Source organism: Sarcophilus harrisii, chromosome 2 (assembly GCF_902635505.1).
Source record: "Sarcophilus harrisii chromosome 2, mSarHar1.11, whole genome shotgun sequence".
NCBI classification, from domain to species: Eukaryota; Metazoa; Chordata; class Mammalia; order Dasyuromorphia; family Dasyuridae; genus Sarcophilus; species Sarcophilus harrisii.
The window spans coordinates 196,870,736-196,889,210 of NC_045427.1; positions in this window are offsets into that span (position 1 = coordinate 196,870,736).

Consider the following 18,475-nt stretch of genomic DNA (forward strand, 5'->3'; position numbering starts at 1 on the left):
TTTTTGTTTGTTTAATAGTTTCTCATTTTTTCCTGTTACATGTAAAGACAATTTTTAACATTCATTAAGAAATGTGAGCTCAAATTTTTCTCTCTCCCTCCCTCTTTCTCCTCCCACCTTCCTGATATAGTAAGCAATTTGATATAAGTTAAATATGTACAATCACGCAAAACATATATCCATATTAGTCATGTTGTAAAAGAAAAAAACAAAACAAAAGGAAAAAAATCATGAGAAAAGTAAAGTGAAAATATTATGTTTCTATCTGCAATCAGATTCTATCAAGACTCTCTGGAGTGGATAGCATTTTCCATCATGAGTCCTTTGGAATTGTCTTGGATTATTGTATTGCTGAGAACTAAGTCATTCATAGTTGATCATCATAAAATATTGCCATTACCATGTACAGTGTTTTCCTGGTTCTGCTCATCTGTCTTGATGATGCATATTCTTGTTGAATATCCTTTCCTGCTATGGCTAAGTAAATCTTCTTTTGTTAACTGTTGAATGACTTAAGAGCATCTTATTTCATTCTGGTGTCTAAGCTAAATGACCAGCAAACTGTCTAAAGTCAAGTTGTTATGGAGATTAGGACAGTTGGTCTGGGAACACCATGATAACCTCACTTTGAGAGGCTGTAGGCAACAGTACCAGACCTAAATGTCTATTATAAAGCAGCAGTCATCAAAAATATATGATACTGGCTAAGAAATAGAAAATCAGTGGGATAGGTTAGATTCACATGACACAATAATCAATGACTGTAGTAATCTGGTATTTGATAAACTCCAAAACTCCAGCTTCCGAGGTAAAAACTTACTATTTCACAAAAATTGCTGGAGAAAGTGAAAAATAATATGTCAAGCACTCAGCATAGACCTATGTGAATATCCTTTGACTCAGCAGTGACACTACTGGGTCTGTATCCCAAGGAAATCATAAGGAGGGAAAATGACCAATATGTGCAAAAATGTAGCAGTTTTTTGGTGATAGCAAGGAATTGGAAAATGAGTAGATGTCCTTCATTTGGGAAATGGTTGAACAAATTGTGGCATATGAAGGTAACAGAATTGTATTGTTCTATAAAAAAATTATAAACAAACTGATTTTAGAAAGACCTGGAAAGATTTACATAAACTGATGCTGAGCAAAATAAGCAGAATCAGGAATACATTGTACTCAATAACAGCAAATTTGTGCAACAACAAACTATGAAAACCTTAGTTCTTCTCATTAGTTCAGCGATCCAACAAAATCCCAATAAACTTTGAATGGAAAACACCATCTGAATCCAGAGAATTATGAACATTGAATATAAATCAACACACGCTATATTCACTTCTTTTTTCTTCTGCTGCTTTTTTTTTTCTTTCTCTTGTGGTTTTTCCCTTTTGTTCTGATTTTTCTCTCCCAACATGATTCATAAGGAATTTTTTTTAAAGAATGTACAAATATAATCAGAAAACTTTTTAAGTTTTTAAAAGAGAGAGAGAAGCTGTAGGCTTACAGAACACACTCATGTAAAAATATTGACAATATTTTTTCAAAGGTTAGTACAGGTGTATGTGCCAAATAATATTTTGTTTATCATCAATTTTTCCCCTTCATAATGTCCTTGTTTTTCAGGCATGTCTGACACCTAGTAAGTATCTAAGACTGGATCTGAACTCGGGTATTTCTAACTCCAGGATCAACATTTTATCCATTGGACACCTTCTTACCTATTCTCCCTGATTAACAAATCCCCCAAAGGATTTTATGCCCTGATCCCAATAATGCACATTTCTTAGCTCCAGGTGGAACACCTAAAATCAGAGTATAAGAACTTCACTCTCAGCAAGACACCTTGGAGTACACCATCCCCTCTAGCAGAACATGTTCCCACTGCAACATGCCCTTCCTACCGAATGGACCCATGACTCTTTGCTCCCTAACATAGGACCACTCTTACTTGAATCACATTCTATGTTAGTGTGTGTACATGAGTCATAAATTGGGCTCCCTTTTCCTTATTTTCTTTCCTCCTCTACCTCATTACTTGCAATTATGCTTTTCATTGAATTGATTCCCATTGTTTTACATATTATTCTCAGCATCTGAACTCATTAAGGGTTTGTTTTACCTTGGATATCTCTGACAGGTTTTTGATGTAAACTAGAGTCAAGAACCACAATTTAACTCGCAACTAACAACTTACAAGAACTAAACCTCATAATAGCTGCATCTACTCATGGTGCTATAAGCTCAATTTTGGAAAGTAAGCATCAACAATGCAACCCTACATCCTTCCAGGAGCTATACTGTTATGCCAGAGGACGGTCAAAAACACAGAGCTAGCTCAAAACAGTGACTGTTGGCAAGGCTCTAAATCACTCTCAGCCTAGTTTCCTCACCTGTAAAATGGGGATATAATATTATATTAATATAATTAATATATTAATAATAATATATTATTATTCCTTGGTGTTGTTGTGAGGATCAAATGAGAAAATAACTGTTATACATTTTATATAACTTAAAGTAGCACATTGATATAACCTTTTATTATTATTAAGTATTATTATCTGGTTCCAGAATTGAAGAGGAGGAATGGAATAAGTTGGAGTCCATTTAAGAAATTGTGTAACAGTTTCATTAATCCTAAACTACTCTCCTCTGCAACAGAACTTTTCTTCTGGTGATACCCTGTGACTGTAAATCATGGTGCAATATATTTTCAAGAGAATCAAATTTGCTAGTGATTTAAAGAGCAAAAGGAAGATCATGGGATGGAATGATTCACACATGAAGCGTCTCCTTGAAGAGAGATGTGTCTTTCTAGAATTAAAGATTGTCAGTCACAAAAGAACAGCCTGAATAGTGCATTGGAACACATGAACTATTAAAAAACCTGAAACAAGCCTGTAGTATATTAAGCAGCTCTTACCAAGTATTTCTGGAGAAACATGGTCAAGAACCTTGAATGCAATGAAAAGGCAGGAAGGGGTCATTATATATACTCTAGTAGAGAACATACCCTTATTAATGACATATACTATAAATCCATCCAAATAAAAAGTATCCTTCATTTAGATTTTAACACTCAAAGTTATTCTTGCCCATTGTTTACCATATGCCCTTCAAAATATAATCATTTCTGCTGGTGATACATCCTGATTAGAAGTGCCACCTAGTGGACTTCAGCAGCTATTAGCAGTCTTTTCAAACTTCTGTACTTGGGAATTTCATGATTTATCATACACAGCTCTCTGAACTTCATTTATTTCCTCCTTTTTTTTTTTTTAAGGTATTTATAATATCTAATAGACCGTGGCTGCTTTCCTATAGTATACCACCATTGCTGCCATTGCTTGTGAATTTTTTAAGCTTGGAGTCTTGGGATTTATGAAATAAATGAATTCCTCATTTGACCACAATTTATAAATTCAAAATTCCGTATACTTGATAAACTTAAAATAAAGGATCACTACGTTCTAAGAGATTTCAAGGCACTAAGATCCTGAGTTCTGATGATAAGATTCATGAAATCATTGGATTAATGATTTTATGAATGGGAATATAATAAGCATTGGTTCTAGCATAATAGAAAGGTTGACCCAATATTTTAGGAAGACCTAGCTTAAAGTTCTAACTCTAACACGTATTAATTTTGTGTCTATAGGTAACTTACTTAAATACTCAGTGTTTCAAGTAGTTCAATGATTTTGGAGCCATTCAACTCCTTACTTATCACTGTGCAATCCTGGGAAAATTAAGCTACCTCTGAGTGTTCCAGATAACTCTCTAAGACTACTAGTTTTACAGATAAATTACCAACTTGTCCTGGTGAAAGGAATTTCCATGATGGGAGTTATCTATACAGGTTTGGACCTGAAAAAAAAAAAAAAAAAGCAGGGACTATATCTTAGTATCAATCATAGATTTTTAAATGCAATGAATTTTTAGTCCAATCCTTTGATTTTTATAGATGAGGAAATAGGCCCAGTGTAGTTATGCAACTTGCCCAGAATCATAAAGGTAAAACAACTATAATTCAAAATGTGGTCGCCTGACTTGAAATCTAGTGTTTTTATGAGCCTTGCCAAGATATCATCCATAATCCTCATGTTATTTCAGAGAGCTGAACTTATTTGCCTTTAAAACTAGTGGAGGGGCAGGAGGAGTGAGGAGTTGAAGACATGCAATAAACATAAATCAAGAAAACCCTCAGGGGATCTCTGACTGAGGAAATACTGCTAGAAAATCACTAGTTCCCCTGGGCTGTCTTGACAGGCTCACCTAAGTAGGTTGACTTCCCCCCACTTGGGCTGAAGTTTATGTGTGTAGCCCAGAAAGGTGACTTTGTTCCTATCTCCTACAGTTACAGAGAGGTATTGCTGGAAGCCAAGTAATCTTTGGGAGATGCTGGGGAGATGCTCTGGATTTGTTCTGCTAACCTCTTGGCAATATCAATTAAAAAAAAAAAAAAAGACAGCCAGAAAACAGTCTCTTTCAATTTCTGCAGAAAATTTTCGCCCATGTTTTAGTATACTAATGGTAAATAAAAGAAGTTTTTTTTTTTTTTTTTTTTTTTTTTTTAAATCAGGCTTTTAACCCTTTAAAAAATGTTATTTTGTTTTGTTTGGAGTGCAGTGGATAGAGCACCAGGCCTGAAATCTGGAAAATCTGAGTTCAAATCCAACTTCAGACTCTTCTTAGCTGTGTGACCCAGAGCAATTTTTACTTAATCTATTTGGCTGGATTTCCTAATTTGTAAAATAGGGATAATATTAGTTTCTACCTTCCAGGATTGTTGTTAAGATCAAATGAGATAATAACTGTAACGCAATTAGCACAATGACTGGTACATAGTAAGCAATATATAAATTTAGTTGCTACTATTTTTATTTTGAGGAAAACTGAAACTTTACACATTTTGCTACATTTCAAATATATTTCCAAAAAAAAAGGTTGAAAAAGGGAGAATAGGCAAAATTTCTTTAAAAAAACATCAGCCTGTAGTGGGAACAATTTTCTAACATTCATACCCTAGCAGGTTGGGCTAATAGTTATTAAGTAATTGGATGGGGCTGCACATTGGTATCTATATATTAACAGTAGAATAAAATAAAGGGGCATAGCAGTAGTTGCTGCCCTGATGAATCTGGGTTTTTTATTGTTGTTGTTGTTGTTGTTTTAATCATGACTGGATTGGACAGATGTGAGGAAATGAAGGTGGCCATTTACTCCTTAGTTGAGCATTCCTCTCCCTTCCCCTGCCCTGCTACCTATTTTGAAACCTAGCTTATACAGAACTCGAGTACAGCCTACAGATAAGACAATGATAATTCAAGTGACAAAAATGGAGAAAACATTGAGTTTTCATGTGAATACATCTTCATTTGAATTAAAAGAAATATTTTTAATAGTCAATGTATACACTTCAATGACTCTAAGGAAGAAGCTGGTCACCTTGAACAGCTCTGTATCACTTAAATCCAATCCACTTGCAAGGCAAGACATTACTTTAATGGCATTCATCCTCTTTGAGAAGGAAGAATGAACAAAAACAATACCACTTTAATTATTTTCAGTAACTTTTTTTCAAAGAAAACTCGTTTTTGAGATAGGTGTATGTTGGGAAGAAGTCTATATTTAGACCAATTTAGGAGTCAGGAAGAGGTGGCCTCAGACACTCTCGAGGTAAGTGAATTTGAGCAAATTTCTTAACCTCCATTTGCCTTAATTTAGTGGAGAAGGAAATGGCAAACCCCTTCATTATATTTGTCAAGAAAAATGCCCATACAAGGTCACTAAGACACCACTGGACACCAATGAGCAACTCAACAACCACCACTACATTTGGTGGGAACTATTCAGAAAAGTCAGAAAAGAGGAAAAAGGCAGCATAGAATTTGGTTAAATATTACAGAATTAAAGAATTTTACCATTGTAAGGGACTTCAGTGGCCATCTAATCCAACCTATATTTGTTTTTCTTTTTTTTTATTTTCAAAACATAATTTGACATTGACTCTTGCATAGCCTTGTGTTTCAGATTTTCTCCTCCTTTCCCCCACCCCCCAGATGGCAAGAAATTCAATATATGTTAGACATGTTAAAATATATGTTAAATCCTATATGTATAAACATATTTATACAATTCCCTTGCTGCACAAAAGAAATCAGATCAAAAAAAGAAAGTAAATGAGTAAGAAAACAAAATGCAAGCAAATAACAAAAAGAGTGAGAATGTTATGTTGTGATCCACATTCAGTTCCTACAGTACTTTCTCTGGCTGTAGATGACTCTCTTCATCACAAGATCATTGGAACTGGCATCAATCAACTAATTGTTGGAAAGAGCCATGTTCATTAGAACTGATCATCGTATAATATTGATATTGTCATATACAATGATTTCCTGGTTTTGCTCATTTCACTTAGCATCAGTTCATGTAAGTCTCTCCAGGCCTCTCTAAAATCATCCTCCTGGTCATTTCTTATAGAATAATAATATTCCATAACATTCATACCATGACTTATTCAGTCATTCTTCAACTGATGGGCATCCACTCAGTTTGCAGTTTCTTGTCACTACAAAAAGGGTTGCCACAAACATTTTTGCACATTCCAACCTATATTTGAAAAGAAATTGCTCCTACAACATACCAAACAAGAGCTAAAAGGAAATCAAAATATATTTTAATGAATGAAAATGAATAAATGCTAGAATAGATAAGGAATGTGAATTGTGAATGTGAATTAACAGCATGCAATGATAATCAAACAATATAATATGATCATTAACAGTATTATGGAACCATGATCAATATGAGGGAGGTGATAATCCTGCTGTATTAGCCATTTTGCAGAATTGTATTCAATTCTGAGTTCCATACTATAGAAAGAAATTGACAGAATGGAATGTGTCCAGAAAACAGTGACCAGGTTGGTGAAAGAATTAGAGACCATGTAATAAGAGGTTTAACAGAAGAACCTGGATATCCTTAGCTTGAAGAATAATTCAGTTATTGATTTACCAACCATTTATTGTCTATAGTGTCCAGGAATTGTGCTTGGTGTTGGGGTGCAAAGACAAAAGAAAAGAAACAACTGCCTGTGCTATCAAAAAAATATACATTCTATTTGGGAAAAACTCTGCACAGTTAAGAATACAAATTTAGAAAGTTAAGGATTCTAAGAGATGTAGTTGTGGAATAAAGAGCCTTATTAGTATGGGAGATAATCAGTATAAAGGCATGGAGATGAGAGATAGAATGTCATGTACAAAAAATAGCAACCATCTGGCTGGAGATAAATGACATTCTATATTTCATGTTTTACAGTTTTCAAAGTGCTTTATAAATATTCTGTCATTCAAGCTCACAACAACCCTGCAAGGTAATGCAGGTATTACCTAGTTGTTGTTTAGACATTTCAATTGTTCAACTCTTCATGATGCCATTTAGGGTTTTCTTGACAAAGATATTAGAATGGTTTTCTGTTTCCTTCTCCAGTTCACTGTACAGATGAGGAAACTAAGACAGACAGGATTAAGTGACTCATCAGGGGTTACAAAATTAATAAGTATCTGAGGTCAGATAATAAAATAAGCTGAGTCTTCCTGATTCCAGGGCCAGCACTCTGTCCACTGCATCACCTAGGTATTATTATCCCTATTATATAAATGAGGGAACTAATGTTTATACAATTTGAACCCAGGTGTTCCTGATTTCAAGGTCAGCACTCAATACTTTGCTTGAATGTGATAATTATATTCAAGTATTTGAAAATCTGTCTTGCATTAAAGAAATTAGATTTTTTTTTCCTAGTTGGCCCTACAGGAGTAATAAATGTATAAGAGTTTCAGAGAGATAGATTTTGTCTTCATGTGAAGGAAAGCTTCCTGATATGTTGGTGTTCATTTGTATCTGACTCCATTTGGGGTTTTCTGTGCAAAAATAATGGAGTGGTTTGCCATTTCCTTTTCTAGCTCATTTCTCCAGTGCTCTATCCTATTTAAATCCTAATATTTAGAGTTGTTCAAAACCATAATGGGCTGCCTCTGCCTATAGTGACTTTCCCTTATCACTTGAAGGCAAATGTTCAAGTATAAGTATTGAAGATGTTAAGACATGATTCATATTCAGGTATGTTTTAGATTAGATGAATTCCTACTCCCTTTCTGCTAATATATTCTGTAATTCTGTGACCATCCACTTGGTGGCAGTTTGGAGGCAAAAAAGTGCTACATAGCACTAGCCTCTGGCAGTGTTTATTGCAAAGCTAACCTCTTATATTAAGGAATAAATGGAGCTGTAAATTGGTCCTGTCATTCTGAAATGCAGTTTAGACCTCTTTGACCCAATGTTACCACTATTAATTATATTCAAAGAGAGACAGAAAGAAAGATAAAAGATAGAGACAGACAGACAGAGACAGAGAGAGGGAGAGAAAACGTATAAAAACAAAAATATCTACAGCAATTTTTTTTTTGTTTTTTTTTTTTTGTTTTGTTTTGTTTTTTTTTTTTTGGTAATGTCAGACAATTAGACATGGGGTGGAGGGAACCATTAGTCAGGAAATGGTTGAACATGTTATGCTATAGGAATGTAATGGAGTAATTTTGTTATGTAAAAAAATGAAGGGATGGTTTCATAGAAATCTGGGAAGACTTGTATGAACTGATAAATCATGAAGTAAGAAGATCCAAGAGAACAATTTATACAATAATATGAATGTTTTAAATACAATAATATTGAGAGATTTAGGAACTCTGATCAATGCAATGACCAGTAAAAAATTGGAGGACCTTAAGTTAAAACATATTACTCACCTCTGGATAGAGAGGTGATGGACTCAGACTATAAGATGAGTCATATTTTTTGTACATGACCAATATGGGAATTTGTTTTACTTGACTATACATGTTTGTAACAAAGGTTTTGTTTTTCTCTGTAGGGAAAAGAGGAGGGAGGTCAGAAAGAAAGAAAGTGGACTTTTGTTAATACATTTTAAAAAATAAAAACCCTCTACTCCTTTCAGTAAAAATGAATGCACATTTAGGTCTGACCCTCAAGTTTTTAATTGTCCTTGCTTCTCCAATTATTTTTCCATGTTGCTCACTCAAAACATGATATTCTAAAGCTGAAATGCTATAAAATTGTAGCCAACTCCACCCCCCACTCAAGTCAACATGTTCATTTAATTCTGAATTTTAATAGAATAAGAACTAGTCATATAGTTAGAGTTCATGAGCTTCCTATTGCTTCTGGGATAACATACCAAATTTTCTTTTTAGCCTTGAAAGCCACTCTAAATCTGGTTCCATCCTATTTTTCCAGGAGGATTTCATATATTTTTTTTATTCCTCATATGACCAGGCTGGTCTTCATTCCTCTCTGTCTGGCTCTGTTCCTTGCTTCCAGATTTCAAAATTATGCCCTATCTCATCCTGAAATTTCCTTCAGTAGATGGGGTCACCTCACCTTGTAATATCCAACTTCTGATGAGGTCACGCCATGCAGGACAATCCTATGACAGTATCTCACACAATCGATTCCAAAGTTCTTAAGATAGACTTTGAGGGTGCCCTTGTATCACTTCTTCTGATGACTACATGTGTGAATTTGCTGTAAAAGTCTTTTTTTGACAAGTGTACATTTGGCATTCAACGTGGCCAGTCAGAGATTTGTACTCTCCAGTACAGTTGGAATGGTTGGCAATTTTGTTCAAGGAGGAACCTCCATCTGGTATCTTATCCTGCCAGGTGATCTTCAGAATCTGCCTAAGACAATTCAAATGGAAATGATTCAGTTTCTTGGCAGGGTGCTGCTATACTGTTTCAGTTTCATAGGTTTCACAAATATGCAACTAAGTTCAGCACAATGTCTCTGAAAACCTTCAGTTTGAAGTCAGCCTAATACCTCTTTTTTCCTACACTTTGGGACCTCCCAAACATTAAGCAAGCTCTTTCAATGTATGTGTCAACTTTATTATCAATGTGTACATTCCTGGAAAAGATAATGCCAAAATAAGAATATATCCACAATATTCAAAACTTCTCCATTTACTATAACTGATGGTTCCAGGAGTGATTGGTGTGGTGATGGATAATGGAACACCATTTTCTTGGTGTTAATTGTTAGGCTAAAATTAGCATAAGTACTAGAGAAACAACCCAGACTTGGTTGTACTTCAGCTTCAGAGGGTGTACTGAATACACAATCATCTACAAATAAGAAATCATGCACCAATATTCCTTCCACTTTAGTCTTGGCTTGTAGCCTTATCAAGTTGAAGCATTTACCATTAAAGCAGTCAGTAATTGACAAACTTGATGCCATATTTGTCTTCATCAAAGGCATTTATAACATGGATGAAAGTCATGCTAAAAAGCATGGGAGCAAGCACACAGTCTTGTTTTACTCCATTGATGACAGCAAACACATGAGAGCATCATCCATTATCCAGAACCTGGGCAAACATGCTATCATGAAATTGATGAGCAATACTAAAGAATTTCCCTGGACAACCAAATTTCACCATAATTTTCCATAAGCTTTCAGTACTGACAGTATCAAAGGCCTAGGTCAGATGTTGGGTACAGACATCTGTTCTACTCTGGCCATTTCTCCTGAAGCTGTCAGGAAGTAAGCACTACATCCTTCTGCTCTTTATAAAGCCATGCTGTTTCTCAGGTAGATGATCATCTTGTGAAGGATCAACTTATTAAAGAAGACTCTGGCAAGAATCTTGCCTGTAGTGATTAAGAGAGAGGACCCTTCTCTGCCTATGATTGTCACAGTATAATCTATTTCCTTTACCTTTATGAAGATGGACAATGAAGGCATCCTTGAAGTCCTGAGGTTTAACCTCTCCTTACCATATAATCTAAAAAAGTTCAGTCAGCTTTGGTATGAGCAACTGGCTCCTCACCTTGTAAATCTCAGCTGGAATAAAATTAGCACTAGGTGTTTTGCCACATGAGAGGAGCCTAATAACACTCAAAAATCTTTTTCAGTTGGAACTTCAGCGAGAGGGGGATTGACTTCAAGCTGAAGTAGATGTTCAGTGGTTTTAATAATGATTGATGATGGTCTATGAAGAACATAAAGGAGGTGTTCAGCCCATCTCTCTAGGATTATGTCCTTATTACTAATCAATGTGGCTCCATTAGCACAGTAGTGAAGATGCGCCATAGGTCTTTGGCTCATAAATAATCTTCAGTGCATCATAAAAATACTTTGGATTATTACAATCAGAATAAAACTGAATTTCATCTGCTTTCTTACCAAGTCAAGAAGTCTATATCTCTCTAAGCTTTACTTAAATTTTATTTTTGATAGAATTAAATGCTGCTGTCTTAGAAGTGAATGAACTATCCTGCTGATAGATTCTGTGGAGTTCTCATCTTTCATTTGGAAGCTTCTAAATTTCCTCACAATTTTCATCAAGCCAGTCTTGATGTTTGCAAGTGTTCTGCCTCGAATGAACAAATGCAGAGCTATATACCAAATCTCTGAAAGTTGCCCGCTCTTTTTCTGCTCCACTATTGCCAACTCTTTGTTGGCTCAACTTTCTTTCCAAGTTTGAAACAAGCTAAGAGAAATGTTCTAATCTATTTATGTTAATTCCTCTGGTGGCCATTTTACCTTGGGGCTGCCACTTTTGATGAATGCAAACATGATCAATGCAACACTCTCTATCATACCTCATCTTCATTACTCACACATCCTGTCTGTCTCTACTCTTTACAATCTCATAGTTTGTTAAGTATTAATGTTTGCTACAAGGATTCATCCATGAAATTTTACTGCATTTAGGTAAATGAAAGACAGTGTTAATGATTAGATGGTCATGAGATGAACAAGTCTTCAGTAATAAGTGGCCATTGCTGTTGCTGTTTCGTACTACATTCTTCCCCAAAATTTCCTGATATGTCTGGTAGTCATTAAAGTCACCCGGAATTATAAGCTTGTTCTCTTTTGGCACATTGATAATAAGGATCTCTAGGTATTCATAGAATTTTTCTTTGACCTCATCAGGATTCGTCATGGTGGGACAATAAGCCCCGATGATGGTGACATGGCATTTTCCTTTAAATGGCAATCACATTGTCATGAGCCTGTCTTTTTGAAGGCATGCAAATTTATTGACTAGATTAGTTTTGATTGCAAAAATCTACATCAGCCTCACAGCATTCCCCTTCACTACAGCTACTCAACAAATAAACAAATAAACAAAAACATCACATGTATCCAGCTCTAACTTCAGTAAGCTAGCCTTTACTTGTCAGCCTTGATTCACTCAGGGATGATATTTGGATGCAATAACTGCTGAGTTCTCTCACAAAAAAAGCTATCCATCTTTCACGTCTACTGAATTTTATGTTGTCTACAAGTATGCACGCATTTCATGGGTGAATGGAATCATCTTTGTAGAACTTTTTGTACTTTTTTGGTGTTTTCAACTGCAGGGTAGGGTCCCCACCTGTCAAGGTGATCAGGCCAAGCTTGGGCAAGCAGACAATTTTTAGGGCACTTTTCTAGCCCCTCCATCACACCATGATGTGAGCAGTGTGAACTTCAAAAGTCTGCTCAGATACTCAGGGGGCTGCCAAATCTCCCTGACACTTCTAGTAAGACAACAACTTTATGATCTGTGGGCTGTGACTCCAGCTCTGGATATATCTGTACCTGTGTTTTGTCATTTGCCTGTTACCAGAGGACTTTGAGTTAGTAAATATGTTAAAATGGTATGGGTGATATCTTTTGATTGGTACATAAATTGAATTTAAGGCAGAGTTGCAGAAGTCATCAGCCTCATTCTCTCAATCATCACAGGCCAGTGGCAGGACAGAATCAAGATAATTGGTGATTGGTTGAAATGTAGCTGATGGTCTTGAGGTCTAACCAAGCTTCCAGTGCTTCAAGGTAACTTTTTCAGCTGCTTCATAGCCATTGGAACAAGTCGTTCTGGCCCGCCCCAGGGGAAGACCCTTGAAATTCTCTTACCCTGGTTTAGCCCATCTGCTGAAATGGTTTACTGGGTGCGGCCACTGCGTATGCTACAGCTTCTTGGAGCCACAGGTGAAAGTTAGGTATACTGTGTGGATACCACAGCTGGAAAGCAGCCCTGAAAAGAACTCAGCAGTCCTCACAACAGAGGTACTGGTCTTCCCTGAACATACCCTATACCTAATAAGTGGAACACTTCAGATTAGAAGTTAGGCTTCTGACTGAGAATATATATCAATGTTAAGAATAAGCTGTTATAATGTATCATATAACATATTAAAAACCCTCTAGACTCCAGTTTGTTTTGAGATTCTCTTCTAAAGGGACTTGTGTATAAACAGAATGCTTTTGCATTCACTGGTATCAACATTTATTTAAGCCTTTAACCAAATGTCTTACTTCAAAACTGCTCTTGCCATCCCTATTCCTAGAGTAAAGGGAAGAGCCTCATTAAAGGGAGGTGTTTGTTCTTGGAATCAGATCCTTCATTCCAAGCTTTGGAAAACTGTTGACTCAAAGCCTTAATTTTTCATTTCTTTGGCCCCTTAATTGACCTGAACGAGCAACTTGGTACCTCCAGGAATATGTATTGATTGAATGACAAACAAGAATACTAACAGGAAAGGGAAATAAAATGAAATTATTCTCAGTTCATATACTTGGATATCTTCATAGAAGCAGTTGGTGATACAATGGTTAGAAATTGAGTCTGCAGTCATAAAGACCCAAATTCTATTTTTTGTTTTTTGCTGAGGCAATTGGGGTTAAGTGATTTGCCCAGGTCACACAACTAGGAAGTGTTAAGTGTCTGAGGAGAGATTTGAATTCAGGTCTTCCTGACTTCAGGGGCTAGTTCTCTATCCACTGCACTACCTTGGTGCCCTAAGACCCAAATTCTAATTGAACCTCAGATACATACTAACCATGTGATCCCAGGAAAGTTACTTACACTGCAGTTTGCCTCAGTTTCCTCAACTGTAAAAGGAGGATAATAATAGTATCTACTTTGTAGGATTGTAAAGTTCAAACAAGATAATTGTTTAAAAAAAATTCTTAATATAGTGCTTCAAACAAAGGTACTATATAAATGCTTATTCTCTTCCCTCCCTTCCCCCTTTCCATGATTTCTTCCATAATGTTCTCTCTACTGGTATAGCTCCATGCTTTCTTATCTTACGATATTCTTGCCCACATCATTAGATATATTCTCCACCAAGTATCTAATAGCCCCAGATGACTTTCTCTGATTCTTTTCAATGTCTTGGGATATTGAATAGGGATACCTCCTTTTCCAGTTGTATGTATTTTCCTTTGTCATCGTTTTAAATTTAATTCTTAATTTAACAAATACCAAATATTATAGGATTTCCATGCATCTTGTAAAATAGTAATTAAATATTTTACATACACCTGCAAATGTTATGTATAGCTTGCTTTTCTTTTTAAAATATATGGCAAATTTAAAATGTAATTTTCAAAACTTCCCTGTTTGTCTGTGACTCTTTCTGACCTCCTTTCTGTTCTCCTCTGATATAAAAAATGTTTCAATGATCCTGTTTCTCTCATTTTTTTCTTAAATTTTTATTTACCCTATCTCTAATCCCACCTCCTTTTCTTCCATAGCTCTGAAATTAAGAAAGGAGAGAAGAGGAAGAGAAAAGGGAAGGAAAGGAGGGAAGGAGAAACAAATGTAACTATCTGCCATACATAATCTCTATGATTTCTTTTCTGCTGTAGGACCACAGGACCATCAGTTCAGAATTAGAAGGCATCCTAGAGGTCATGTAGCTCAATGATTATTAAAATGTAGTCCAAAGACCCATGGGGGTCACTAATGCCCTTCCAAGTAGTTATGCAAGGTCATAACTATTTTCATAATAATACTAAGAAATTATTTTCCTTTTTAAAAACATTCTCATTCTCTCACAAATAGAAGAATTTTCCTGGGGTAACATGACTGTAAACAGGAAGACCAAGTTACTAGCTTCTCTGCAGAATTGTCTTTTTGCCTTACAAATGAATGAATCTATGACCCTTGTTGTTTTCTTTGTATTCATCCAGCACCAACTAATCATCAAAGAAGAGCTTTCATATGAATGCTTGGCAACAAACACAAGTGGTGCTGAAATATTCAAAACATTGAATAAAATTCTTGAGTCTTGTGGTTTATCCTGGGACTACTGTGTTGACAAATGTCATAATGGTAGGGGGAAAAAATGGTGGGTAAAATTGCTAGTGCCCTAGCATAAAATCCGGGCAGTGGTACCAGATTGTACCAATAGTCATTATATTCTTCAGTGCTATACACTCACAATTTAAAAACAACAACAAAAATGGTTTCACTGAATAAGGTTCTTGATGAAGCAACAAACATTATTAACTTGATTAAAGCTTTCTTCTTGTGTACATATCTTTTTAATATTCTGTGTGATGAAATAGGAAGAACAAATAAAACACTTCTGCTATATACCAAAATACAATGGTTTTCTCAGGCATTTGTATGTTTGAGTTGTGAACTAAACTAACTTTTTTTTTTAATGTAACAATTTTTTTTTTAAAAACTTGACAGAATTATTAAAAAATAAACTAATGCAATCTTGGACTATATTAAGAGGGGCATAATTTCCAGGAACTGGGGATTTATATTTCTATTTCATCCTGCCCTGATCAGTCAGTTATTCAATAAGCATTTATTAAGTGCCTACAAAGAAAGGTAAAAGAACTCCTTTGGAGAGTTCATAGTCTGATGGAGGAGAAAAGATGCAAACAACTTTGTAAATATAGGAAGCAAGAAAGCAGTGATGAGGTCAATTTATTCAAGATACCCAAAAGTGGAATGGAGTATTTGGGGGAGGGGAATTTGCAGGGTGTTACAGCCTTACAAACTAAGGCTGGAAAATTACTTGTTGGAGATGTTATATTAGAGATTCCTTTCATGTGTGGGACTAGATGGCAATAAATAAATCCAAACAATAATGCATTTTTATTTACTTTACTTTTTCAAATCAAGTACCTTTCAAAAATCAATAAATAATGAATAGAACAGAATATGAATCTCTCAGTTGTGTGATAAAAGTATTTAAAATAATTGTTAAAACTCTATTTCTTGTCATGTCTTCACTAAAGATATTTTTTATAGATGCAAAGATAATTTTCATAAAGATTTCCTAAATATGAGAAAACTGATAGGCATGTGGGTCAGAAATTACTGGTATCATTTTTTTTTTCTTTTTAATAATAGTTTCAACTGTGACCTTTCCCATTCTTTTTGGAATATTCCCTTTTTGAAATATCTTAGAAATCATTCTCTGAGTGATCATTGCATTTGCCTTAAGCATATCTTCAGCATAGATTTCTTCCATATGGATTTGGTCAGGTTCATCCTCATGTAATAGAACAATTTGAAGCTTTAAAGAATCCCTTCAGATAAGGAGTATCTTTTGCTTTTCTTCATATCCCAATGCTTAGCATAATATCTGGCATATAGTAAGTTGATAATAAATGCTTATGAATAATTTAAGTCACTCATGTATAATAATGATAATGATAGCTAGGATTTATATAATCCCTATGTGCCAGGGACACTATGCTAAGCACTTTTTAATAATCTCATTTGATCTTCACAACAACCCAAAGAGGTAGATGCTATTATTATCCCCATTTTACAAGAAACCAAAGAAGACAGTAGTTAAGTGATTTGCTTAGGGTCATATACTAAGTATTTAAGGATGGATTTGAACTCAAGACTTTTTGATTCCAAGTCCAGGGATCTATTCATTTTGTCACCTTGCTGCTCCTATATCTCTTTGCCAGTCTTTCTTTGGGACACTGGAGATAATAATGGCAGTAATAACATAGCCCTTACCCTCAAGATGCTTAAATTGTATATTGAGAAACAATACCTACATATCTATTTTTTTTATCTTTTTTTTTTTTATTTAATAGCCTTTTATTTACAGGATATATGCATGTGTAACTTTACAGCATTAACAACTGCCAAACCTCTTGTTCCAATTTTTCACCTCTTACCCCCCCCCACCCCCTCCCCTAGATGGCAGGATGACCAGTAGATGTTAAATACATTAAAAAATTAGATACACAATAAGTATACATGACCAAAACGTTATTTTGCTGTACAAAAAGAATCAGACTCTGAAATATTGTACAATTAGCTTGTGAAGGAAATCAAAAATGCAGGTGTGCATAAATATAGGGATTGGGAATTCAATGTAATGGTTTTTAGTCATCTCCCAGAGTTCTTTTTCTGGGCATAGCTAGTTCAGTTCATTACTGCTCCATTAGAAATGATTTGGTTGATCTCGTTGCTGAGGATGGCCTGGTCCATCAGAACTGGTCATCATATAGTATTGTTGTTGAAGTATATAATGATCTCCTGGTCCTGCTCATTTCACTCAGCATCAGTTCGTGTAAGTCTCTCCAGGCCTTTCTGAAATTATCCTGTTGGTCATTTCTTACAGAACAGTAATATTCCATAATATTCATATACCACAATTTATTCAGCCATTCTCCAACTGATGGACATCCATTCAGTTTCCAGTTTCTAGCCACTACAAAAAGGGCTGCCACAAACATTCGTGCACATACAGGTCCCTTTCCCTTCTTTATAATCTCTTTGGGATATAAGCCCAGTAGTAACACTGCTGGATCAAAGGGTATGCACAGTTTGATAACTTTTTGAGCATAGTTCCAAACTACTCTCCAAAATGGTTGGATTCGTTCACAACTCCACCAACAATGCATCAATGTCCCAGTTTTCCCGCATCCCCTCCAACAATCATCATTATTTTTTCCTGTCATCTTAGCCAATCTGACAGGTGTAATACCTACATATCTAAACATAAACAACACGAATTACTTTTTTTTTTTCCTTTTCCCTCACAAGGCTGCTCTTATAACAGAAAGCCACAAGTACAGCTATTTTCCTTGTCTCTTGACAGCAGCAGTATAATGGAGAATGGCTGCATGAGAAAATGAAATTAGGTTTTAGTCACACTAGAGAAAATAAATTTATTTGTACTAAGTAGCCTAAACTCCCAGCCACAAGACAGATTGCTGGCCTTGGAGTCAGGGGATATAAATTTAAATCCAGGATATAATATACATAATTTATGTCCCCTGACCCCGGGCAAGTAACTTAATTCCTTAGTTCGCCCCTGCCAACCCTCCAAGACTAAATCCGAGAGCCTCCCTGGAAGTTCTCTACGGAAATGAAATCACAGGCCTGGACTCTTCCCTACCCACCCCAAAACCAATAACCTGAGGGCATAGAGGGAACAAATAGAAGCAAAAGAATAAATTAAATGTTTTGCAAATAATATAAACCATTATCAACTTTTCCCTTCCCGAATAGGTTCTTAAGATATCACGGTATTAAAGAGCGCAGACTGCAACGGAAAAGACTCCTCCTTTCACCCTGGGGCAGAGACTGATTAGTCCAGTTGTAACTCTAATCTTG